This window comes from Cyanistes caeruleus, chromosome 1 (assembly GCF_971803275.1).
Source record: "Cyanistes caeruleus chromosome 1, bCyaCae1.hap1.1, whole genome shotgun sequence".
Lineage (NCBI taxonomy): Eukaryota > Metazoa > Chordata > Aves > Passeriformes > Paridae > Cyanistes > Cyanistes caeruleus.
Genome location: NC_141701.1, coordinates 12,388,406 through 12,413,580, shown reverse-complemented (window position 1 = coordinate 12,413,580; position 25,175 = coordinate 12,388,406). Strand labels below are relative to the sequence as shown.

Genomic DNA, 25,175 nt, shown 5'->3' with positions numbered 1-25,175 from the left:
GACTAAAATGTCTCTCTGTCACCTTGGTGCTCAAGCCCACCAAATGTCATTAAGTGTCTTTTCCCAGTAGAGCTGCAGTTCTGCAGCAATGCAGTTTCACCAGTGGAAAGACTGTTCTGGTTTAAGTCTTTCCCAGGCCTTGTACTTGTCCTTCCCCTTCTCAGAGGTTGAGAGATGTATGCTGCATCTCCTCCAGCCACACCTAAATCTGTAGTTTTGGATGCTGGGTATTTGAAGGCACTTGAGCATGTGTAGTCTTACCTGTTTGCTTTGGCTAAAGACATTTTTTGACTAGGAACTTGAAAAAAGTGAGAAGAAAATTGTTTATGTAAGGTGAAGCAGGCCAGGGATTAGTTTTAGCAGTATAACTGTAGTGAATCTGATGTTTGTATGAAAAATATGGACCTGGATGGTGAAAGAAACCAAATAACCTCCTCCTGTGTTTAAACCTTCCTTTATTCTAGCATGGATTTTCTTGAGAATCATGTAACTACCTTTTTATATGTTTTTCCTCTTCACCATTTGTTCCACTTGAACACTCCCAATGTGTGTCTCTAGCTTTGTCTTTGTCATAGACCTCAAGGCTTCTTTTGGACTACAAAGAAATGGATGTGGTTTGATTGTGCAGCACTTGAAGCTAATGTTAATCCTTCCCCCAGTCCCCTGGAACAAAGCCAAGCTTCTTAATGCTTCTTGGAAATGGCTTGGGGTGACTAAGATTGCTTTCTTAGGGGCTACTTGGTACAAAAGATTCCTTTTGGAAATGGTCCTCTTGGTGAGGGCGGTTTGGGGCAGGGCAGGACTTGGGAGTGGAGCTGGGCCTGGAAACATGAAGTCCTTGTGGATCTGCAGTGAGGTGCTGAGCTCAGGGTTCTGCCTGGTACACATGGAGCTGAGTGAGGGGGCACAATGGCCTCAGGTTGTGCCAGCCTGAGTCTCTGCCCCCAGCTGCACAGGCTTTAGGGATTTAGGGCTGTATGTGACTCCTCGTGTGCACACTCCTTTGTCCTTGATTCTGCAGAGCTGTACACAAGTGAATCAAAAGTATCACACTGAACAGGGTGATGGAGGCATTGGTTTGTGACGGCTTTAATATATTATTATATTCACCTGGGAAAAAATGGACATGATAAGAAACTAATGATGATGAGGGGGAAAGAAAAAGTTTAGGAAAAGTGTTGGGAGAGGGGGTAGAAGCATCTTTCTGACTTACATCCTTGAGCTTGCTCTTAACAGAATAAATGGAAATGCATTTCTTAATTACTGGTGTTCAGGGACCCTTCCCTGCCAAAAAAAGAAGGGAAAGAAGCTAGACACAGAAATGAGAAGTGCCAAGGTTGTGAGCAGAGTGGGAAGTAGGGAGTAGAAATGGAACTGGAAAGTACTCTGATTTTTTCAGCTTTCTGAGCTTCAATCAGCATTAATTGGCCCGGATTGTATGTTCACGAGATGTACTAAAAAAAAAGTGTTGAAAAAGTGTATGAAGTATTACTCAAGTCATTTGTAAATTAATTCTGGTTGAGTAGCTGCTGTACTCTGAAGCCATCTGCTTGTTTAACTGTACCACAGTGTGAGTGATGCAGGACTTAACCAGAATGGGTTTCTAGACACACAAATGTCCTGTAGGTGTCAGCACTTCTCTTGCTATTTTCCTTGCAGCAGCAGGAGTAGCAGGAAAAAACAGGTTTTTTGGATTTTTTTGTTGTTGTTGGTTGGGTTTTTTTTTTAATTAAAAGTATTCAAGTGGATATTCTTTGCTAGTGAATGCTATTGAAGCACATTTTTATACAATTAACAGGCAGAGCTCTCCTTACTGGATAAAGAGGCTTCAGAAAATTGAATTGGTTAAAATGCTACTTGCAGAATATCCTATAGCTGTTTATAAAACTGTCTAAATAGTAGGACTAAGCCTTTGGCAAATATTGAAACAAATGACACTCACCAGTTGTAATGTGCTCTGCCATATGCAACAGCATCTCTGAGGTTAAGCACTAGCTCCAGGTTCTGACTTTTGAAGCAGTCATGAACATCAAATGAGACGCAGGATTTACATGAAACTGGTTCACGTTCATGTTTGTTCATCTGCTGTAAACCCAGCAAGGGCAGGCTTACTCCAAGCCAGCCTTCCTGGAGCACCGGAGTCCAGCTCTGGAAGGGTGACTCAGCAATGAGTAAATGTGACTCAGGGGTCTGAGCAACATGGAGATTTTGGGTCTGAGACACCTTGGAAGCAGGAGGATGAACATGGTTTAGCCCAGTGCAGTTTCCAGAAGATTTATTTTATAATCATGGTTGGGAAGATGGAAGAGTTAATATTAACCATCTTTTTAAAGCATAGGAAGAAAATAGGCATTGAGCACCCTCTCTTTTGGACTTGGTACTCTCAGCAGCTTGGCAAGTCTGATGATATTAGCATAGCCATTTGATTCAGAAAGAGATTTGGGATTTGTGTTTAGAAGCCTGCTGAAGCTCAGTTTTACAGCATTCCATGCTTTTCTTCCTCTACATTGAGCCTGGTTAGCAATTTGTCCAGGTTGTCTCTCTATTTCTGACCTCATTAATTATTAAAGATCTCTTTTCTCTGACACTTGTATCCAAGGCAGTCCAAGAAAGTGTTAATAGCTGAATTTCCATGTGGCTGTTTCTAAAGTATTGGTTTCTTTGGATAAGGAATGTGATTTTGTTGACTCACATTCTTCATTAGACCAACACTTGCTTCTTGCCCTCTTCCTAGAGAGCTGATGTCACAACTATGCAGAATATATTCTGAAGGGACTGAATGGGTGTCAGTGACAAAACTGAAGGTTTATCCACAGTAGTACATGTGATATTTCAGAAGGGGGAATTACCCTGCATTTTCATCTCTTATCTTCAGCACAGATGCATCTGAGATCCATTATTGAACAGATGGCAGGATCTATAATTCAAGTGTTCTGTGCACTTGTCTTTAGGATGCCTGTATAGGAGGTGGAGGTACCATGAGGTGTGAGTGAAGCAAGATAAAATAGAGCCAGTTCCTCTGGATAAGATAGTCTGGAGATTATCTTTTTACTTGAGCTTATGCATTGAAATAATTAATTTATCTGTGTCAAGCCTGCAGATTGAGTTGGTGAAGCCAGCAGCCCCTGAGTAGGTCATTAACCCTGTTTCCAGTGAGGTGAGTTGGGCAAAGACCAGCCCTGTGCAAAGCTAGCAGCAGTGAAGAGCTTGGTCTTGGCTACAAAATAGACCCATGAGGCTGCATAAATACATGAAGTGTCCAAGCCACCTTTTACAAGCAGTGCTGCACAGAAAATGCTGATTTGCTAAAAGGGAAGAACTACATGGGCCTGACATTCCTGGATGTGTGAAATGGATCCTTGAGACTGATGGTCATCCACTGATGATCAGACTTAGTCCCTGTTTTGAATCAGGTGAGCCATTACTCTGAAGTAATATAATCTTCTTTGCTGTAGCTATTATAATTCATATGAATAGCTGCATATTATAGAATAAAATTCTGAAGCCAGCAATTAGGAAAAAAAAAAGAAAAAAAGAAAATCAGCATGCCATGTAGGAGAATTGTTTATTGTCCTGGCTCTGAATTGGGCAGAACATCTGCTTTGTTTATCAAGGGAAAATCTAGCTACTGCTTTCTTAGGATGCAGAACAAACCGTTACTTTTTTCATAAACACATTTTTAACTCCCAGCCAGTTGGACCAATGTGCTGCTGATACTGGAAGAACACCAACTGCTGCCTGATAGGACTTTAAAATGTTGCAAACAGCAGGCAGGACCTCTCCAGTCCTACAGAGAGCAGCCTTGCATTAAAAAGATTGGATTAATCTATTAGAGAAGTGCTGTTGTGTCTCATTCTCCTAGGGTAAAAGTCAAGAGCAGCTACCCCGGAGCTCTTGATTTTTAGAAAAATAATTTTGTATTTTCTAAACACGCCCTCTGTCTTCCTATCTCTATTCATGACTGAATCGCCACCTGCAAAGATTGGATGAGCTTGGTGTGGAAGTTTAAACTTCTGACCGCAGCTCTTGGCTTGGCTTTTTTTTTTTTGTCTTGTTTTTCCTTCATTTCTACAAGTGCCCCAGGGCTGAAGTGTCCCCTGCTGTGTGCTGGTGTGTGCCTGCAGCCGTGGTCCCCCACTGCCCACCGAGGACCCCGGCAGGTGCTGCTGTGCTGTGCCAGGCAGCCTGGGCTGTATCTCCACCTGGCCAAATGCCTTCTCTCAGGAATGTCCATAGTGTTCAGAGTCCAGCTGCCAACAGCTGTGTGCTTGCAGTCGGTGTTTGTGGCCCCGTGGGGTGAACGCCGTCGCTCCCTTTGTGCTTAAAAGGGACCCCTGGACCACGTCAGCCGTGTCCAACCCCTTTGGACCATCCCACACTAGGATTCATGGCAGTGGGGTGGGGGTTGGCTGGCTTGTAGCAAACCCAAGCTGGGGCCATAGCCTGATGGATAATTTACCATAAGTAATTTGTAGACAGGCGTCCCCTGGTTATGCTTTGCCCTTTTGTGGGCTAACAGTCAGGTAGTATTTTGTGGGAGGAGGGAAGGAGAGACATGGGAAGAAATTATTCTTAGTGCAAGGATCTTATTAGGAAAAAAACCCCAAAAATTCTGAATATTCCTAATAAATTTCCATTTGCTTGAGTAGAGAACAACTTAGGTGGATTTCTTAAAATATTTAGATGACAAGTGTAGTTTGATTAAATGCTATGTGGTCTGCTGAAGCTTTGCCACTATGGAAAAAAATCTCCCCTTCTGCAATCAATTAGTCTGTACTGAGATAAATTAGCAGCACTGGTGAGATGATTCAAGAAAAGGAGCCTGACACTGGGGTACCTCTGGGCTCTTAGCAGGGTTGCAGGAAAGGAAGAGTAGAAATAGGTGGTGGTACAATGCAACTGAGGAGATCCACAGGAATTTTATTGCAGTTGCTGCTGCATTCTGTACTGGGACTGTTGGACCAGCGCTACTTTTACAGATCTTTCCACTCCATTTCCTCTGTCCCTGCTGTCAAACCCATGACTAACTCTGTGTTGGTATTCCAACACATAACAGCTCTTTGGGAAGGGTTTTTCCCCCATGACAGAGCTGTGCTGTAAGCTGAGGCTCCTGCCTATGCCTCACTTCTCACCTCCTTTTCCCACTCACAGGGCCTTTACCATGCTTGACAAGAGATGGAGAGCAAATGTGTCCCAAACTGCTCCTGAGGGTCTTGGGGTCCTGTGGCCTCAGAAAGGTCTGTGCAGGGACCCATGGTTGGAAGGGACAGCTGGCCACTGGGCAGCTGTGGCCACTGGAGTGTCTATTAACCAGCAGAAAAGACTCAACTGTAGTGTCTCTGTAAGAAGAAATGGTATTTCCTAAAGGTGTGCTCTGAGAACAGAGGCTTTCAGAGCTGCAGAGCTTATGTAGCCATTACATTCTGATGTTGTCAGAAGCCTTGCAAAGTGTTAGAAGGGGGATTATATGCATGGAAAAAACATGCAGCCAGCTTATTTTTAATTCTGTGGACCCTTTTAAATTGTTATATTTGCATCTCTGAAATAAATCTTTCTGATCATAATCACTACAACGTTTTAATTTTTCTGGAGCAGAGAATTTAGTGGCATCTCAGGAAAAGGATAATTATTCTTGAATGAATTCTTGAAAGAAAATTCTGAACACGTTCTGAAATAGGGTTACTTTTAACCTGGGATTAGGTGTCCCCATGGGGTGTTACACTGCCATACCTGAGCAGCTGGTCACTCTACTGGAGCATTACTTGCCCCTTCCTCTGTCCTCATGTCTTCTTACAGGTTTCAAATGCTTACATTTTGCTTTGTCATACATTATGGTCCCTGAGGTTTTAAAGTGGAGCTAAATTAATAGCAATCTTCAAACTGCCAATCCAACTTTACCTGCAAATAAAGGGAAAAATGACAGAAAATGTTCAAGTGCTTCAAAGAAGTCATCAGATGAACTTACCTGTCAAGGGTGTTTCTAATCTAATATATGTCTGGTAAAGACTGTAGCCTCCAGGGTCAGGCTTGGCTTAGGAAAAAAAAAAAAAGATTTTGCAGGGCCAGGCTCCTATTTCCTTGGACTTTTGCAGATAAACATAATGAAATGTATTGACACATGGGATACAGACACCTCTTCCTGTCTCCCATCCTGTGTTCCTCAGTAAGTGCCTGCCCCAGGGATCTCTGCAGAGCTTGGACACCCTGCAGTTTGCTCAGTGTGCAAAGCTGCCCCATGGAGACCCATCTCTATGCAGAGACTGGCCCAACTCAGCTGATTTCATTTAAGAGATCATTAAGAATGAAGCTTCATCTTCAGGGCTCACCTGGTTGTGAGCCAAAGCAATGGAGAGCCTGAAATGCCATCTGGAGCTGGGAGGCAATGGCTTCATGGATAGCAAGGCCACAGGTAACTTTTGAGGATGAGATGTGCAAGGGTTGAGATGTAGTATGTTTTTGTTCCTGTTCCTTCAGTTTTTATAGTCTTTACTCTTAAAAAATGTTTAAAAGAGGAGGGAGCGAATGGTGTATGACACTGAAAGTAATACTGGATATCACATCCCACTTGGGAATATTTCCTGGGAGGTTTTGGCTTTTTTTAGCAGCTCCAGTGAGCCAGTTGGATGTCTTCACTTCTCTGACACCTGACATGTGCATACAGCAGGGAGATGGAAAGGTTTCCTCTTGGGTTTCATCAAACTCCCATAGGAGTTTTTGTATCCCCATTCTGAGCACGGTTTAGATATATTTAAAATAATTAACTTAGTTAATTAAAAAAAAATAGTTAACTGTGAGGATATATATCTATCATCTCCTTGCTGTGATCCTGTAACCAGATACCTAATACTGGCTTTAAAAGTCAGTCCCAGGAAAGTGCTTTCTTGAATTATCTGGGACTATAAAGCAATTACAGCCTTAGCACACTTTACCTTGACAAAAGGGTTAAAATTTGCATTTGGGCAATGTTGTGTAATTTTTACCTGCCCTGATTTATGCTGGGGTGAAATAGATTCCTTTGCTGACTTAGTGCTCTGCAGAAAAATGAAAATATTGTCCCCAGAGTGGATATACTTTTTCATGTAGTGGGTAGGGGGAAGCTGCCTTTGGAAACGTATGCTTTGGAGCAACTCTGGAAAATGATCCAAGAATAAATTGCCTTGCACTGGATCATTTGAAAAGACTGTGGAAACTGATGCCTGTTATTTTTGGGAGGAGAGATGTCATCACCAAATGTATTTGAACTTCTTTGTCTTGGTCTGCAAATGTGGAGGGCTGAGTGAGAAGCAGTGACATCTTTCACAGCTCCTCTTTGCTCCCTGCCATGCTCAGAGGTAAAGAACAGCGGGTTAAACTGGGCACAGGAACTCAGCTCCTGACATAAGCACTGCTGCCAGATCCTGCTGCCCTCTGCAAGTTATTTCTCTGCCTCTTTTTGTCAGAGAGATGTGAATGCAGCGTCCCTGGCCTCACTGAAGGCTGTGGGGACATCCTGCCATCACCTCTGCAGAAGCTCTCACAGAGGAGGTGCTCTAAGAGCATTTCTGATCCTGCAAGTGAGGGAGCCTGGCTGGACTGGTTCTGTGCTGGCTGTCCTGGGAATGGGTCAGGACAGCTGGTCCACAGTGGTGCTGAGCTCCCTTCTGCCAGGGTTAAGCTGCAGGAAAGCTGCTATCTTAATTTAGGCTAGGTCTTTGCTGGGGAAATCACAGGTTCAATTTCTTTCCATCAGAGGACTTTGGCAAGACTGGGCTGGAGGCCTTAGCAACATGCCTGAGCACCCTGCCCTGTTTAAAAACAGTCTGATACACTTAGAACAGAGCTCATCAGGACTAGCTGGGGTTAGAACTTAATTTGGAAACTTTTGTGAAGGATAATAAAAAATGCTTTTACAAATATACTAATGGCAAAAGGAAGGGTAAGAACAACCTTTGTTCTCTACTGGATGCAGGAGGGAACTTAGTGACTGCAGATGAGGAGAAGGGGGAAGTGCTCAACGCCTTCTTTGTCTCAGTCTTTAGTGGGAAAGCAGCTTCTCTTCAGGACAACTGTCCTCCTGGGTTGGGAGATGGTGTCAGGGAGCAGAATGGTCCCCCTGTTATCCAGGAGGAGGCAGTCAGAGAGCTGCTGAGCTGCTTGGATGTTCATAAATCTATGGGACCAGATAGGATCCATCCCAGGGTGATGAGGGAGATGGCAGATGAGCTTGTGAAACTGCTCTCCATCATTTACCAACAGTCCTGGCTCACTGGTGAGGTTCCAGATGGCCGGAATGGCCAGTGTGACACCCATTCACAAAAAGGGTGGGAAGGAGGACCCTGGTAATTATAGGCCAGTGAGCCTGACCCCAGTACCCAGTAAGGTAATAGAGCAGTTTATGCTGAGTGTCATCATGCAGCACGTAGAGGATGGCCAGGGCATCAGACCCAGACAGCAGAGGTTTAGGAGGGGCAGGTTGTGTTTGACCAACCTGGTCTCCTTTTATGACCAGGTGACCCGCCTGGTGGATGCAGGAAGGACTGTGGATGTGTCTATTTGGACTTCAGCAAGACCTTTGACGCTCTCCCACAGCATTCCCTGGAAAAGCTGCAGCCCAGGCTTGGACAGGAGCACTCTGTGCTGGGTTAGGAACTGGCTGGAGGCCAGGCCCAGAGTGGTGGTGAGTGGGGCTGCATCCAGCTGGGGGCCAGTCACCAGTGGTGTCCCTCAGGGGTCTGTGCTGGGGCCTGTCCTGTTCAGTATTTTTATTGGTGACATGGATGAGGGTATTGAGTCCTTCATTAGTAAATTTGAAGACAACACTAAGATGGGAGTGTGTGTTGATCTGTTGGAAGTAGGAGGGCTCTGCAGAGAGACCTGGAATGGCTGGATGGATGTGCAGAGTCCAATGGGATGAAGTTTAACAAGTCCAATGCATTTTGGCCACAACAACCCCCTGCAGCACTGCAGGCTGTGTGATGGTGTGGCTGGACGGTGCCCAAGCAGAAAGGGACCTGGGGGCACTGGTGACAGAAGCTGAACACGAGCCAGCAGAGTGCCCTGGTGGTCAAGAAGGCCAATGGCCCCTGGCCTGTGTCAGGAATAGTGTGGCCAGCAGGAGCAGGGAGGTCATTCTTCCTCTGTACTCAGCACTGGTGAGGTCATACCTGAGTGCTGTGTCCAGATCTGGTCCCTCAGTTTGGGAAGGACTTTGAGACACTGGAGCATGTTCAGAGGAGGCAATGAGGCTGATGAGGGGTTTGGAACACAAGCCCTGTGAGGAACGATAGAGGGAGCTGGGGTTGTTTAGCCTGGAGAAAAGGAGACTCAGAGGAGACCTTACAACCTCCTGAGAGGTGGGGGTTGGTCTCTTTCTCTAGGCAGCAACTGACAGAATGAGAGGACACAGTCTTAAGTTGCACCAAGAGAAATACACAATGGAAAAAAGTTTTTTATGGAAAGAGTGATAAAGTACTGAAATGGTCTGCCCGGGGAGGTGGTGGAGTCAGCATCCTTGGATGTGTTTAAAGAAAGACTGAATTTGGCACTCTGTGCCATGGTTTAGTTGAGGTGTTAGGACTGGGCTGGACTCAATGATCTTGAAGGTTTCTTCCAGTGATTCTGTTAGGACCAGCCAGCCTGTCACTGCAGTGATCTTGCATCCTGTTGTTCAGCTGCTCTTGTGTTGCCTGACTGATAAACCATCCTGACACTGTGGATGTGATAAGCAAGCATAGCCCTTTGCAGGTGCGTTCTCATTGCACCCCAGTTGTGATTGTGGAAGGGAATGCAGAAATCTTGGTGCTCAAGCTACCATTCACTACCTCATTTTTCTGCATCTCTATCATGTTAACCGTGAGCTACAGTGGCATGAAAGAAAAGAACCAAATAGTTGGCTTTGGACATTTAGAAATTGGAGGAGTTTGTTAATGCCTGTCCCTGGGATGTCCCCAGTCTCACAAGGTCAGAGCAGGAAATATGCTCTGGAATTTCATAGCACCACCTGTAGCTGTCTGTGCCCAGCCCTGATCTAGATGTTAACATTTCTGTAGGTAACGAGTACAGTAACCAGGATCCCAGCAGGCTTTTTATCTCCTTCTCCAAACACATCTAGATTCCCATGTAATTATGAAGCCATCATGCTAATTAGAGCTGTGGGAAAAGGTTGTCCCTATCTGCCAACAGTTCATCCCTATGGCTGAGGCACAGGTCAGGCTTGGGAAGAATTAATGTCACTGTATTTGGTCACATTAGCAGTTCTAGGCTTTATTATTAAACAGCACAGACACCCTCTGTTAACTCATTGTTCTGCTGTGTCTGTCACACATGGGCTTGGGGCTTCTCAGGCTGCATGAAGCTGTCTGTGAATGGGTGATGTGGGGAGCAGGCTCAGGACAGGGCCTGCAGTGTTCAGGGAAGGAAAGGATACTTAAACCAAATGAAAATGGATGAAGGCCTTCTGTGGTTTGGGATATCTTATTAATATTTAGAAATAGAGCTCCTAGCTGTAGAAAAATGCTGTGTATCAAGTAATTTTGCTGCAGGCTTATCTTTGCTCTAAATGGAACAGAAGACAATGCAATGTGACTGCATTGTGCCTTTTTATTTTTAAATAAAAATAGGCCACCAGCGATTTTGCTATAAGCAATATATACCATCTTACTAATAATTTAAAAAAAAATCTTCACTCACAAATGTGAAGAGAGATCTTCCAGCTGCCAGTGTAATGTTTGCATGGTACCTGCAGAGCAGAGCATTGCAGTTCTAGGATTGATGGAGACATTTTCCCCCGGACTTGCCCCTTATCCCTGGCTTGCTGCCAGAGCTCTTGCCAGGGTTTGAGTCAGCAGGAGGTCAGCTGTGGGTGAATGGAGGGAGATGAGTCAGGAGGTGTTCAAGCTTTGTCCTGCCTCTGTGCTGGGCTGTGTCTAAAAAGCACCAAGCCTCAAAGGAATGAATTTGCTGTAGATTTGCAGACTTGACTGAACTTTAATTGCCCAGAAATCTGTTGGAAGGTTCTTCTGCATCCTGCATGGCAGACACAGCCTTGTCTTTGGTGTAAAGAGCTCTCATGTAATGTTGCCTGCTGCTTCTGAAGCCTAGGAGTCTGATGGATAGTTCTGGGGAGCTGGTAGGGAAGCTGTGTATCTGTGCAGTGTGTGTATACAGTGCCACATGTGTTCCTTTCTTCTGTGCCCTCTTTCCCTCCTCTGGTGTGTCCCCCTGCCAAGTGCCTCAGGAGAAAATGCTCTCAGGTGAGTCTGTGTGTGAAATGCAGAAAAACCTCCTGCCTTATCACCCTGCCAGGGACCCTCCCAAGGGATGGATCCACATTGTCTGTTTCTGCCTGATGCCATTAAGAGAGATCTCAAGTATATAAATTCACAGCAAAAAGTCATCTTTGTCCCACATGATAAGCTGATTAAAACTCCTACACTGAAATGCTGAGGAGTAAAAAAAAAAGGTGTTAATGAATAATTTGGAGCTAATTAAAGTCTAAATCTGGTAACTCTGTGGAAAAAGCACAACTTTCTGTTCTTGTTTCAAGGCAGATGATTCTCATGAAGTGGCTGAAATTGGCCAAAGTGGTCATTGTTCCACATGCTATCAGATATGCAGCCAGCATGAATCTCCCCAACCTGAAAAATGTTGTAAAATATTTTAAAAAACCTGTATGTTAAGGGATTTTTGTCTTTGACTGTAGAATCAGCAGTATATGCTCGCATCATGGGCAACAAGTAGGTTTTCTAAAACACAAAGATGAGAATCAAGCATAGTTACATGGCTCCAGGAGGAAACACCAAAGTCATTTTCACTTGTGGCATCAGTTATGCCGCAAGAAAACTTTCTGAAAATTTCAGCAATAAAAATGGTTCATTGTACTGCAAACAGCAAAGACTATAAAACATCAATTCACAGTCCAGATCCTTCTTTTTCTTAACTTCAAAGAATACAAATTGTTTTAAGGAAAGGAGAATTGACTTTTGAAGGTAACCTTTTCTTCCCCACAACTTTCTCTCACAAATTCTTTAAATACTTCGCACAGTTAATTGAAATTATTATTATAACAATTTATTATGGTTCAGCAGCAAGATGCACAAGTGGGCATTTTACCAAGTTGAATTGTAAAAGCATGAAGCATGTGATTGTGCTTGGAAGAAACAAATGAAAGTTTGCAAATATGTCTGTTTAATATTCCTAAAATGTCAGGTCAGGGAGACATCTCTGAGTTTTTGAATGGATTTGGTTGAAAGCACTTAGGAAGGTAGCAAGGTGATTACCAAAACTGAGCTGGGGCTGTCCAGGATGAGGAGCTGCGTGAGTGCTCAAAGCATGAAGCAGATCTGAAACTTGTCTGAACATGGGACTGATGCTACATTGATGAACAGTGTTTTGTCACTGTACTTTGAAAGTTTACTATAGTGTCTGCAGATTGCAACTGTGCTTCATGGCATTTTGCTGTCATATATAATATTTACTTTTTTACCATAATTTTTTTACCTTCCTTGTGTGATTTTGTGAACCAGCTGCCCTTCACTCAGTTTGATATTTTTATCAGACCATCCTGGTAGAAGACGAATGGGAAATAAAACTCAACCCAAATATGTATGAAGCATAGTCCTATTACAACAATTTATGTATTTAAAACCTATTAGACTGTTGTAGACAGGGACTTAGTATGGCTCAAATGTTTGTTTTATGCACAGGAACATTAACTGGTATTAGTTGTTTTAGCAGCTCTGGATGGAGTTGCACCTCTGAGAATGTTATGCAGAAAGGATTGGAGGGTTTAGCATGTGCCTGCTAAAAGAGTTTTATTTAAGTGAATAAATAATATCTTCCCTGGCATTTAATCCCTGCCTAACACCTGCTGCCCTGATGCTGGTATTGTAGTTCTCTGCAAAGTGTTCAATATTTGTACAGGGTGCTGGGATTCCTGTAAATGGGTTTTAGTTATCTGTTCTGAGGAGGTTGAAAAGTCACTGAATCAAACTCTGGAAGAGCTGTTCCTAGTTTTACAGATCATTTGAGCGTGACACTCGCTTCTTCCAAAAAGGAAGGGGAAGATGAAAATTGATAGAATAATGCAGCTTTTGTATTTCAAGCAAAGAAAATTTAAAAAAATCCAAGTTTTAAGTTAGGCACAAACCTTTCAATCTTTAGAAATTTATTCATTTGTGATTGTGAACTGTGCTTTCTTACATGTTTGAAGCAGATAATCAGTGCTGTAATGTGTTTGTGAACCTGAGTTGCAGTCTGTTGGCAACAGTGATGCATTTTAATTTGCTGCCACTCAGAGCTCAGGTGAGAAAGGCAATTTTCAGCACAGAGGCTTTCTGCATGTATTTTACTATGTGAATGTCGTGTCTTGAGCAGTGATGTTGGAACTGAAATCCTTCATGATGGTTCTGCTAAAGCCCCCTCACTGTGTGAGCTGAGCTGTGGCAGCTGAGCTCTGTCTCTGAGCGCTCAGCCCTGGGAAACTGTGATTAACACATCCCCACACCGGGCTGCTGGGCTGATGTAGGGTGTTCCATGCTGTGGCCAGAGAGGAAAGCAGCAGCTTTCCAGATTCAAATGCCATCAGCAGTGAGGTGTAGGGGATGGAAGGGTGTCAGGCAGGGAACACAGGCAGCCAGGAGCCTTTCCCACTGGGATGGGGCTGTTCTTTCTCTTCCTCAGTACAGGCAGGGACTGAGATTGCTCCTCTGTAAGATATAATGTCCTGGTTTGGGTATTCCTCTCAGGGGGGTGCCATGTGCTGTTTTCTGGCTCTTCTACAAACTGCAGCAAATCTGCAGTGAGCCTGGACTGCTGCCTGCCTTAGGCAAAGCCAAGGGGAAACCAACTTCTCTGGTGGGTTTTGGAGCAAAACACACAGTTCATTGGCCAAGATGGTTTTGGCTTCTTGCTGGTGTTGTGTTTGATGCCCTTTGGGGTTTTTTTAGCATCTTCGGGTGAGAAAGAGCAGTGGATGGGACAGCATTTCATACATACATTTTCTGGTCTATGTTTTTAACTAAGATTCCTCTCTGCAAAGCTTCCTACCTTGGGATTTATGGCTGACAAAATTTTTTAGGAAAAATTCAGTAGACAGCTCGTGCTTAGGAGTATCAGAAATTTCATTTCAGTGTGCTGTGAGCCCTGGGAAACAAAAATCACTTGAAGGTCTTCCTTTGATCATATTTTATTTATTCAGAAATAGGTAGAGTTTCACTTCTGCAGCCTGTCATCTCAAACTCCGAAGACTGGAATAGTTTTTGCAAATTCCTGGCCAGATACTAAGGAAGAGATCCAGCAGCCATGCCCTACACATCATCTGCTGTGCTGCATACCTCTCACAGGTGTCCTCCACAGGCCTGGCTCTTGGCAGCTCTTCCTTGGGATGAATACAGACAGTAGGACAAAAAAATTAATTGTCTATTGTGCTCAAATTTATCTCAAGATTTCACATTCACTTGATTAAAAAATTTGCAAACCAATCTGCAGTTCTGTGCAAGGAATAGGATCGCAGAAAGATTTATTCCTGCACCAAGCTCTAATTTATTATTATCACTTGCTTCAAAGAATACAGATAAGTGGTATTTTCTAGAGAAATGGAGATGGTGTTTTCCTGCATCAGATATAAACCAAAAGTAAACAGAAAATTGATGAAGAATTTATATCTAAGGAAAAAAATGCTTACACTAATATCAAAGTATGTATTTACAGAGGGATGTCATGGTTTATGATCATCCCTGAAAGAATCATTGTTGTTTTTAAAACTTCAGGCTGAAGGGTCACCTCATTTTTTTCCTGATGGAAGCAAGCCAGTTAAAATTGCAGACTGGAGCTAAGACTCTCTATTTAAATTACTTTAGTTGACAGATAGTTTGCCTGTTGAAGAAATTCAAATGAAACAGACTTCTTTTGCTAAACTATTTGAAGATTTAATCTAAATATATGCCATTGTGAGATACTTTGCCTATGTTTAAATTTTGGGGGAAAAAACCCCAACAAAACCATGCTAAAACAGGTGTTTGATTAAATTCCAAACTGACCAAGGTTATGTTCTTCACTAGCAGAACCAAGCTTCCCCTCTCCTTTTGGTCAGTGACACAGCAGGAGACAGCTGTGAGGCTGCTGTGTGTACCCTCTGGATGGCAAAGTGCTGTGCTGAGGCTGTAACTAAGTCAACAGGTTTATCTGTTGGAGAGATGTAAAGGACAATGAGGTTTTAACTCTGCTTAATGCCTCAGTTTTCTTGCTTTTCTGAGCAGCTGTCTGTGTGGCTGATACCTGAAACAACAATACTTCAGAATAAGAAGTGAAGAGCTGGATGAAAATAGAAATGAAGGGATGTCCTAATTACAGTGGCCCCCACCAGCCTCTCAGGACTGACTCATCAGCTCCACCATCACATCAGTGTTATGGATGGCATTGTGGTGGTCAAAAGTTCTTTTTGTTCACAGGAAAAGAGCAGAGACCTGTATCATTAAAATGGAGTAAAGTGAAAAACTTGTTTATTTCCTAATTGTGCCTAATGCAAGATTGCTGAAACACTCCAAAGCCAGTATGGTTACCACAACAGTGAGTTCACCCAGGAGCAGCCCACCTAATCTGATCTGTGACAGTAAAAGCGGTGAAGTGTCCAAAGTGTCTTAGCTTTTAATGCAGCAGATTAGTTCTGAAAATGTCATGCAAATTCCTTTGTTGTGTAGTTTCAAATACAGCTGGTTTTGTGCACTTTTGGAATGGCTTTTTGGCAGACAGCATTTCTAAACAGATTAAATGCACAATGTCCAGCCTTTATGGCAAATATTTGGTTAAATTGGATGTTTTGGGAATGTGCTCTGTACTGCTGTTGTTGACACTAAGGATTTGTCATTGCAATTTAGAGGACAGAATGATGGGATGGTTTGAAATCATAGGATCACTGAGTGGTTTGGGTTGGAAGGGACCTTAAAGATCATGTAGTTCCAGACCTCTGGCACAGGCAAGGACACTACCAAGATCCACATACCTGTCCCTAGTGCTGGTTGAAGTAGTTTTATCCCACTGTCAGCCAAAATGGGAATTTTATTGCTGCTGTATACTTGAATTAGGGTAAAACCCCCAGCAAATGTTGTTGAATTTGCTGCTGCAGTCATTGCAGTGTAACCAGACAGACAACAGAAACACGAGGTCTGGCTTTAGCTCCTCTGACCTGTTGTAGGACTACCTTTTGTAGTCCTGAGTTATTTAGGAATCTGCTGCCAAGATACAAGCCTAAATATGTCCTATAAATCTGCTGAAGCCTTTAAAACTGCAAGATACCAGGTAACAGAGGTTGAAGTAAATCTGGAAAAAGAACTGGACAGGCAATGGCTCAAGGTTTTCCAAGACAAGGGTTTGCTATATGGGAACAGCCTGTAGTTAAACACATCTGCAGAATTGTGCTGGTGAAGGGGGACTAGAATCATGCAGTGGGAAAGCTCCAGCAACCTGGGAACTGCAATCAGCATAAGTAAAGATGGTTTTATCATTCTTACAGACAAATTGGTTTTGAAGGTAGCTGATTTGAAACTAAAATATGAAACACTAACACCATCCCTCAAAGTCTTGCATTTTCTCTGCACTCGCCTGTGCGTGCTCTGCTGCCATGGTGTCTTCCTGGGCTGCCCCAGGGCAGGGCCATCCTGCTGCCTAGCACCTGGGGGATGGGTTTGGCAGAGATCAGAGGTCTGTTTATTTTCTGTTTTGGTCTATTTGGAGAACATGTTTGTCTGCTGGCTCCGAGACCCCGCCCGGACTCAGCACAGCCAAGGGCAGGGAACCCACAGCTGGAGCAGTTGCAGGCTCCCTGCTGCCACATCAGGAGATTCTTTATATAAGGCAGAAGAACAAGGTCAGGAGAGACCAAGACTCATGTTTCATGTTTACTGTGAGGCACTGGAACAGATTGCCCAGAGAAGCTGGGGCTGGCCCATCCCTGGAAGTGTTTAAGGCCAAGTTGGATGGGGCTTTGAGCAACCTTTTCTAGTGAACGCTATCACAATCAATGGCAGGGGAGCTGATGATCTGTGAGTTCCCTTCCAACCCAAATGATTCTATGACCAGTAACTGGCTTTATCAAGCCTCTGATATGTGGACATTTGGCTCCCGAATATATATATATATTGAAAAGACATAGACATGACATTATTTGCAGCATGTGGTCAGAACTCTGTGTGTTCCCGATGCCGCAGCTGAGTTTCTGTAGCTGTGGTGGAAATGGATCTCTAAGAAATAGGACGGGGCAGCTTTTGAGGGGAAAGGAAGAGAGCAGGAGGGCTTCAGGCCCTGCTTGCCAAGGGAATTTAACCAGGAAAGGGAGAAATTAAGTGACAAAGAATTTTGGTTATCCTTTGCAAAAAAGCATCGAGCTTTCTTCCCTCCAATTCTGTTCTGTGTTTGGATGAAAATATAATGGCAGTTAAATGAGCTTTGCTAAATCTTTCATAAACCACACTAGCTGTGGAGAAAGCAGAGGAGTTAAAATAAAGTCTAGTGTTTTCCCTGCAGACTTTCTTGCAGAGACTCCTACAGATACCAAGGTCTGCAAGTCTGTGACTCCTAAATGCAGTTGCTCATTTTTATACTCAGAAATTCCTGCAAGTGGCTCTTTTCAGAGAAATCTCACAGATCCTGAATTTTCCTCTATTCCATCTGCGGTAATTTTCACCCAAATCAGTTCCATTTGAAATTCATTTTGTTAAATTTTCTCCATCTTTAAAAAAATGTGGAATTCCTTTTTTTGGTGTAGATGTAACAGTATTATCAGGTGCACAGCTCTTTTCATAAAGGATCAGCTAGTTATTTTAAAAGGAACCACACAAAGAGAAGAAGCAGGTTTTTAGGTACAGCTAAAAATTTCTTAAATATTCCCATTTCTTGGGTATGAGTGGTTTGATAAACTACCCCTGGATATGAAACCCTGTGTGAGAGCAATCCAGGCCTGTGTTTTAGAGATTTTGCAAAAAAGAAAAAACCGTATGTGCTCAAATGCTGGTGTAAGTTATATTGCAGGTGACAGACCTGCATTTCCAATTTTACGGGTTTCACAGTGCTGCTTGGATTTGTTTTTTACCATTTAAATTGTATTACATCTGAAATTTCTGTTATCTTTTAATTATATTAATATCTAAATTCATATTGAAAAGTGTGGCTTATCAGCCTACACAGTACTTTTCACAAAACTGAATTAAATGTCTTGGAAAAAAAATTTAATTCACGTTTATTGAGATGAACGACAAAAGAGCTTATCTGCCCTCTCTCTGCTTTTTCTTATTTATATTCCTAGATGCTTATTTTATCTGGCTTTCAGGTCCCCAGTGTAGCGGATTTTTCCGGTTTAAAATAGAGCAATCCCTCTGCAGGCAAACAAATGTTTTTCCAAATGAGAAAGATAAGTATTTGGCTTTTTGTGCCTTACTCACATTTACTGGTGATGTGAGGAGGTTGGGCTGTTTTTGTGTTGATCTTGGCAGTGTTGCTGTGTTCAGTAACTGGGCATTTCTGCTGTGACTTATGGCAGTTCAGAATATCAAATATTATCCCTAACTTAATTTTCTGCATATAACTATCACAAAGTGATGCAACTTTTTGTGTGCCTCCTTGTTTAACCAGGGCTATAATTTTTGCAGCATGTGTTTGGTGTGGGAAGACAATTTAATGGAGACATATTTCCTCCCATTTACAAATCAAACCCTCCCAATAAACAATGAGTCAAATCACAGGGAGCTTAGGGAGATGCCTTATCTCTCATATAATTTTCTCTTTGCTGGGTCATGGGTAATTTGAGGCAGCAGCTACGTTTCCCTGTCTCTGTCAGATGGAGCTCAGTGGAATGTTGGCTTGAACATCTCACAGGGTGATATAAAATGAGCACAGAAGTGGTTTGTATAAAAAGCATAATCTACTTTCATCTTTACATTTCATTTTTACCATATATTTAGCAGAATATGAGGCAGTCATTAATGAAGTTGCCAAACTTGCACTGTGAAATCACTTCATCATGCAATCAGAATGTGTACTTTGTGTTTGGAGAGGGATGGAATAGTGTATACCTATTCAAGGTCCTTCTAGCCCTTGGTTTGGGTTTAAAACTCTTAATTAAGAGTCCTGGAACCAAAATGCTTTTGTCCATTCTTTGAACTCTCAGTAGGGAGAAGATGCTGCCACAGAGAGAGCTTGGACCCACATTTCAGCCAGCTCTGTTTAGATGGTTAAAGATCACCATCAGCAGCTGAGAGACCAAAATCATGCAGGGTGTAAATGAACAGGAGTCTGGTTATTGCAATTATCCCTATTGAGGCTCAGGGTCCCTTGGGGCAGGTTCTGGGTAATGCAAAGCAAAGGGGCAGTCTCTGCCTCACCGTGGGCCATGGCCTCACTGTGATCCATCCATGGATCACAGCCTGGGCTCCCTTGCTGGGACCTCCAAGGGCTTCAGCCCTGATGAAGTTCCTGCCTTGGGGGCACACTGATGCTCTGGCATTTCTACATGATCTGCTTTCTTCTACACCTCAGTGTGGAGCTCTGAGCTGCCTTGTTCAATCTCCAAAGTGGGAGTTGAGTGCTCTGGGCTCAATCTGTGTTACCATACCCACCTCCTGTTTTCTTGAGGTCATTTTTTTCCCAGTTTGTTGTTTTGTCAATCAGTTTTATACTTGAGTGATATAAAAGTGATATGAAAAGCAAAGTAAATGAAGAGAAGGCCATGCCTTAGGGTCTATTTATATGGCAGTGCACTTACTGAAGCAGGCCCTATTTTCTCAGGTTTATAAGTTTTTGGGGGCAGGAACTATTCTTCTGCATTGGTCTGAATTGGTGTCAAGATGGTGGCACCCAAAGTTCGAGGAGGGTCTTTAAGGAGTTGTCACTCTTGCTAAAACTGAGATACTCTCAAGCACTTAGCAGTTGTTGAGGCTGTTCAGGGAGATGTAAAATGCTTGTGTTTGGCCAACAGCAGCATCTTTCTGAGAAAGAGGTTTGTGTGACCAAGGGAAAAGGTATGAAGTGCAAACATGGAGCCAGGAAGTACCTACCGGGGCAAGGCTGATGAGATCCACAAGGATGACTCTGCTGGGTGATGTTTGCCAGCCTTGCCATCTCCTCTGTGTCCTGATAAGGAAAGTGGATTCTCAGAGAAACCACCATCCTGGCTTTGCATATTCCATTCTGATTTTGCACCTGAAATCATGACTGTGTAAATATACATTTGACAAAAGCACAAGGAAAATTCTCATAGCAGTGGAACTGAAATAACAAGATACTTCCTCAAATTTAGCTCCTTATTCAATATTGACTCACCTGTGTCACAACACACAGTGTACAGGGGTGTTGATACACCAGACAACTTGGCAGAGTTCCATGTTATAGCCCAATTTTATATTTTTATCTGGCCTGCCACTTGATACTAGTATGCCTGAATAATTTACGATAATTGTGTCATATTCTCTGTCATATTAGGACTGATTTGCATGACATGTGGGAACATTAAAAACTGCAGACCACCTGGAATGGAGTCCCCCAATGGATAAGATTTGGAGTTATTCCTTGATTTCTCAGCCTGGTGGTTTGGACATGTGGATGGGTTTTGCTTTGCAGCCAAATCATACTAGAGATGGAGAGTATTTCAGAAAAGGCTGAGATTCTTGGGTGATATTATTCCAACAGCTCAGGCTATTTAAAAAAACCCAAACCAAATTAAAAATGCAACTACAATATGAGACTACAATACTTTGTTAGACCTTGAATGAGAAAATAATTACCAAATCAAGATAAACACAGTCATGGAAATATTTGTGAAAAATGTGTAGTTCTGATCCTGTCCATGTAATGATTTTGTGCCCTATCCACTAGGTAAAAAGCTTGTTTATTTGATATCAGAAAATGTGGCATTTGTTTGTCATTTTCTTTAACTGAATTAAGCTAGTACTGACCGAGTGGTTTGCAAGAACTAATGAGAGCTGAACACCATCTGGGATGTCTAAACCAGGGCCAGGTTATCAGATATTCAGAAGTTCCAGTGTGGCTATTTGTGAAGGTGTTTGCCATGCCCAAAAGTTTACACAATAATTTGGAAAGCTTGTTTGAAGAGATGCTCAGAAGGACAGTCAGTATCTGGGCAGAGCTTTTCAATGTCTTCACCTCCTTATAAAATCAAATGTGGGGAGAGTGGCACCTCATATTGCTAAGTGGGGCCAAACATGAGAAGTCTTTATCAGCAGTACTGGGAAATACTTTTGGGGCTCTGAATTGCAGTATTTGGGTGACTGGGCATTTTAGGGACTGCAGTGCCTGCACTGGAGGCTGTTCTTCAGACAATCCCTGTCTACAGCTGCAGATCCTCTGCTATATTTTGGTTTCTGGAGCTGGTCTGCAAGGATTCAGGAGGAGAGATTGCTACCTTTTGCTGCTGTGATCCCTTGCTTAGGACCTGCATGCAGCTTCAAAGACAAGCCATATGAAGACATTATCATTCTGGTCTCATCCTGGTATGAGACATCACAGAAGAAAATTAAATAAGGAGATAATACGAAAACTGCTTTACAAATTTTACCACGAGTATTTTGAAGGCAAAGCAATGCAGATAAAATACATGGAGCAATTCCAAATCCATTAGCGGCGGATGTGCTTAGAAACCCCATGCCTGTTATGGAAATTTGTCGGCAGGTGTCCATAAATTGATAAAAATGCATTCTCTAAGCAATGCTCACAAAACTGAGGCTGGAACAGTAATGGAGAAGCTATGCAAGGCATTGGCAATAACTATTCTCCATAGCTATACACAAGGAGAGAGAAATACAAAGCTGGTGAAATGAGAATTAATGGCAATCTAACTTTACAAGAAGTGATGTCTCACAAATGCCTATAGAAGAAATTAAGTCTGTTTAATTAATTAATTTAATTAATTTATTTAATTAATTTTCTAATGCAGAAATTGGGAAATGAAAAAATTGTGGGATATAATCAGATATAATATAATATTTATAATATTATCAGATATAATCAGAGCTTGGTCTGAATCACAGCCAAGTGAAAAGCATTTCAAAGGTATGCCTGTCTTTGTCTTCTCAACCCTGTGCTATAGAATAGGGTCTGAACAAATAAAGAAGCATGTGATGTTATAGATGCAGTAACTACCTGGTCAAAGGTATTTAGAGCAGGTAGTTACTATTTGTATACCTAAGGTGAGAATGTATGCAAATAGTTCTATGGGCAATGTTAGCTTTGAAGCAACTTTCTTGTAGAAAATTAGGTTCAGGATCAACAGAGGACAGTGACATGATAAATTTTGGAAGGGGGAATGGAAGATACTGTGGGTAATGCTGTGTGAGGTTTTAAAGCACAGAACATCCTCATGCATATGACCAAGCCACTGAGGCTTGGAAGCTTGCCTAGAGGTGGGATTTGAATTATGGACGCTGCTGACAAAATTCTGTATAAAGTTGTTTCTGTTGAAGTGAAAAAAACAAACCCAAACCAGACATCTGCTAACATATGGGCATGAAAATGTCACCTGCAGGATTTCAGACTCAATTTAAATGAATGAGCTTGTTGTGGATTAAATAAACCAACAGAGCATATCTGTATGAAATACTAATAATTGCACATATTAATTTTTTTTTTTCTTTTCTAATGCAACATATCTGAGAAAGGAAACAAACCAACTGTACCACATTTTTAATTACAGCTGTGAACATACAACTCTTGGAATGGTTTATACAGAATTGTTTCACAGAGGGAACTCAAAACATCTATAACTGACCTTCAGGGGAAGCTGTAAGTATAGAAATGAGGAGATTTTTATTAGATTCCCATGGGAGAAATAAATTCCAGTCTCTTCATACTATATATAAAAGTGAGAATGGGATGCATATGAAAGAGAGATGTCTCTTTGTATGTTACTTTCAGTAGAAAGTGCTCATTTAAAGCATTGGGGAATCCTGGTACAAGCCTTTTGGAGGTGCTTTTGATTTTGTTATGTAAAATTAAGTGAAGGACATGGCTGTGAAGCAGGTGGATAAGGTGTCAGTGATCACACTGCAGGACGGGTCAGTCTGGTGTGTATTTGTCTGATGTCCTTTCTACTTGACCAGAATCAAACATTGCAGAGTTCTTGGGAAGTGCCAGCTAATATGGTGTAGGGATCCTGTTGGTAGTAAGACTTTTGAGCTTGAGGGGGATATTGAACAGGAACTACTCCCTTCATGGTGTCAGCTATGTCTGCTATGCCATTGAGTGTAATCTCTGCACTGCATGACTGGGAGGGACTTTTGGGTCTTTTATTCCACCTCCTTTACTGGGCCTGCAAATGTTAAGTCTGAACCTGACAGGAGAACTCAGGTGGTTCCCTAGCTGGATGAGCCAACAGCACGAGCTCTCTAAAATGTGTTAGGCCAGCTAAGTCTCAAAATGCTCCTTTACTTCCACTGTCCAAGAGGTTCTAGGTGACCATTTCATGCATCATGCAACATTTAGTCTGCAGACACGTGGAGTTAGGAGAGATGAATCTCACCTCTGTCATCCACATCAGGTGGATTATGACCTAGGAAACTGTGTGACTTCCAGCACAACTCCCTTCTGAGAGGAAAGAGGAGAGGAAACAGCAGAAGTAAGAAATCTGACAGCAGGTTCAAGCTCCTTCTTTTATGTTAGGGTTGGCCTGTGCCTGACTGTCTTCACTTTGCAGCTTTTCTATTAGGCTAGGGGGTAAGAGGGGAAATGGATTGTTTTAAGATGGGGTAAGCAGATAAATGAAGTAAAATGAAAGAGAGCCTCCTCCCAGCTCCAGAGCTGCTACAGACAAAGAAAATCAATCTCTGGGGGGGTTTGGCCCCCTTATCAGAGTTTCTCAGGAGTGTGCCCTGCCTCCATTTCCCAGCAGATATTCCTCTTGCCGCTTCTCTACTAAATAATTCAGAGAAAAATAGGGAAGGCTTGGATCTCTGGGAGACCTCATGCCTGAGCAACTTCCAGCACAAGCTGTTCCAGGAGAGGCTGTCACAGGCTTACGCTTTGTCCAGGCTGTGGTTGGCCAGGGATGGGCTGCAGCCTCCCTGGTATGCTCCAGACTTCACACCAGCTTTGGTTAGGCAGCATAAAATTTTATCTGTGTGCCTCGAGGGGTTCCTATTCTGAAAGCAAAGAGAAATTTTTCATCAAACTTTTATGGCAGGTTGTAGTTAATTTACATGAGAACTCTTCTTCCATTTCAGAGCATGGAAAATGTTTTTATAGTAGCTGTGCATGATGTCTGTTCCAATTCTTCTACATCAATAACCATCTTTTCAGGACTGAATTTATTAATTCAAAACTCAGCAAATATTTTCAATAAGCATGAACTGTTGGAGAAGCAGATGATGATCTATTAATTGTGAATTTTAAAAGCCCCATTTTTAAAAAAACAGCTGTATTTGAGAACATTGTACTCTGTGCTCTGAATGGAGTTGCTTTACCCTTAATTTCTTGTGGTATCTCAATGTTACATGGACAGGGCTAAGTAGCAGCAGCCGAATGGCTTCATCTCTTCCACACTGTAGCTATGTCTTTCATGCAAAACACTTCTTCAGTGACAAACTGAACAAGTGTTTCCTGCTCATCTTTGCCATTCCACTAATGATTTTAGAGTCCCTAATGTATTCCATTCATTTGTCTTTTTCAAGCATCAGTGTCCAAGCTATAACTTGTCTGGAAGGCACCCATGCCCTTGGTGACCTCAGTCACTCTCCTCTGTTCCCTGACAGGTTCTATTGTCTTCTGTTGGGAAAACTGCAGCATAAACTGTGTGTTTAGAGCAGCATAATCCTTTTTTTCACAAAATGAAGAAATTATGGATGCTTCATCCACAAAAGTGACTCTTGGATGTGGCCACTGCATAAATAAAATGTCCTTGTAATTAAATCTCTGAGTGAATATTCTCATGAACCTCTTAATCTCTCCTCCTCTCCCTCTTTCTCTCCTCTCCCTCTTTCTCTCCTCTCCCTCTTTCTCTCCTCTCCCTCTTTCTCTCCTCTCCCTCTTTCTCTCCTCTCCCTCTTTCTCTCCTCTCCCTCTTTCTCTCCTCTCCCTCTTTCTCTCCTCTCCCTCTTTCTCTCCTCTCCCTCTTTCTCTCCTCTCCCTCTTTCTCTCCTCTCCCTCTTTCTCTCCTCTCCCTCTTTCTCTCCTCTCCCTCTTTCTCTCCTCTCCCTCTT

At 42.7% G+C, this 25,175-nt stretch overlaps 1 long non-coding RNA gene across 1 annotated transcript; it reads left to right on the top strand.

Annotated features, from left to right (window-relative positions):
• The first annotated feature begins 6,335 nt into the window (after positions 1 to 6,335).
• LOC111925218 (uncharacterized) lies at positions 6,336 to 24,885 on the top strand. Its single transcript, XR_002862116.2, has 3 exons — positions 6,336 to 6,409; positions 22,676 to 22,764; positions 24,729 to 24,885. It is a non-coding gene; the product is annotated as an uncharacterized LOC111925218 (long non-coding RNA).
• Positions 24,886 to 25,175: the final 290 nt, after the last annotated feature.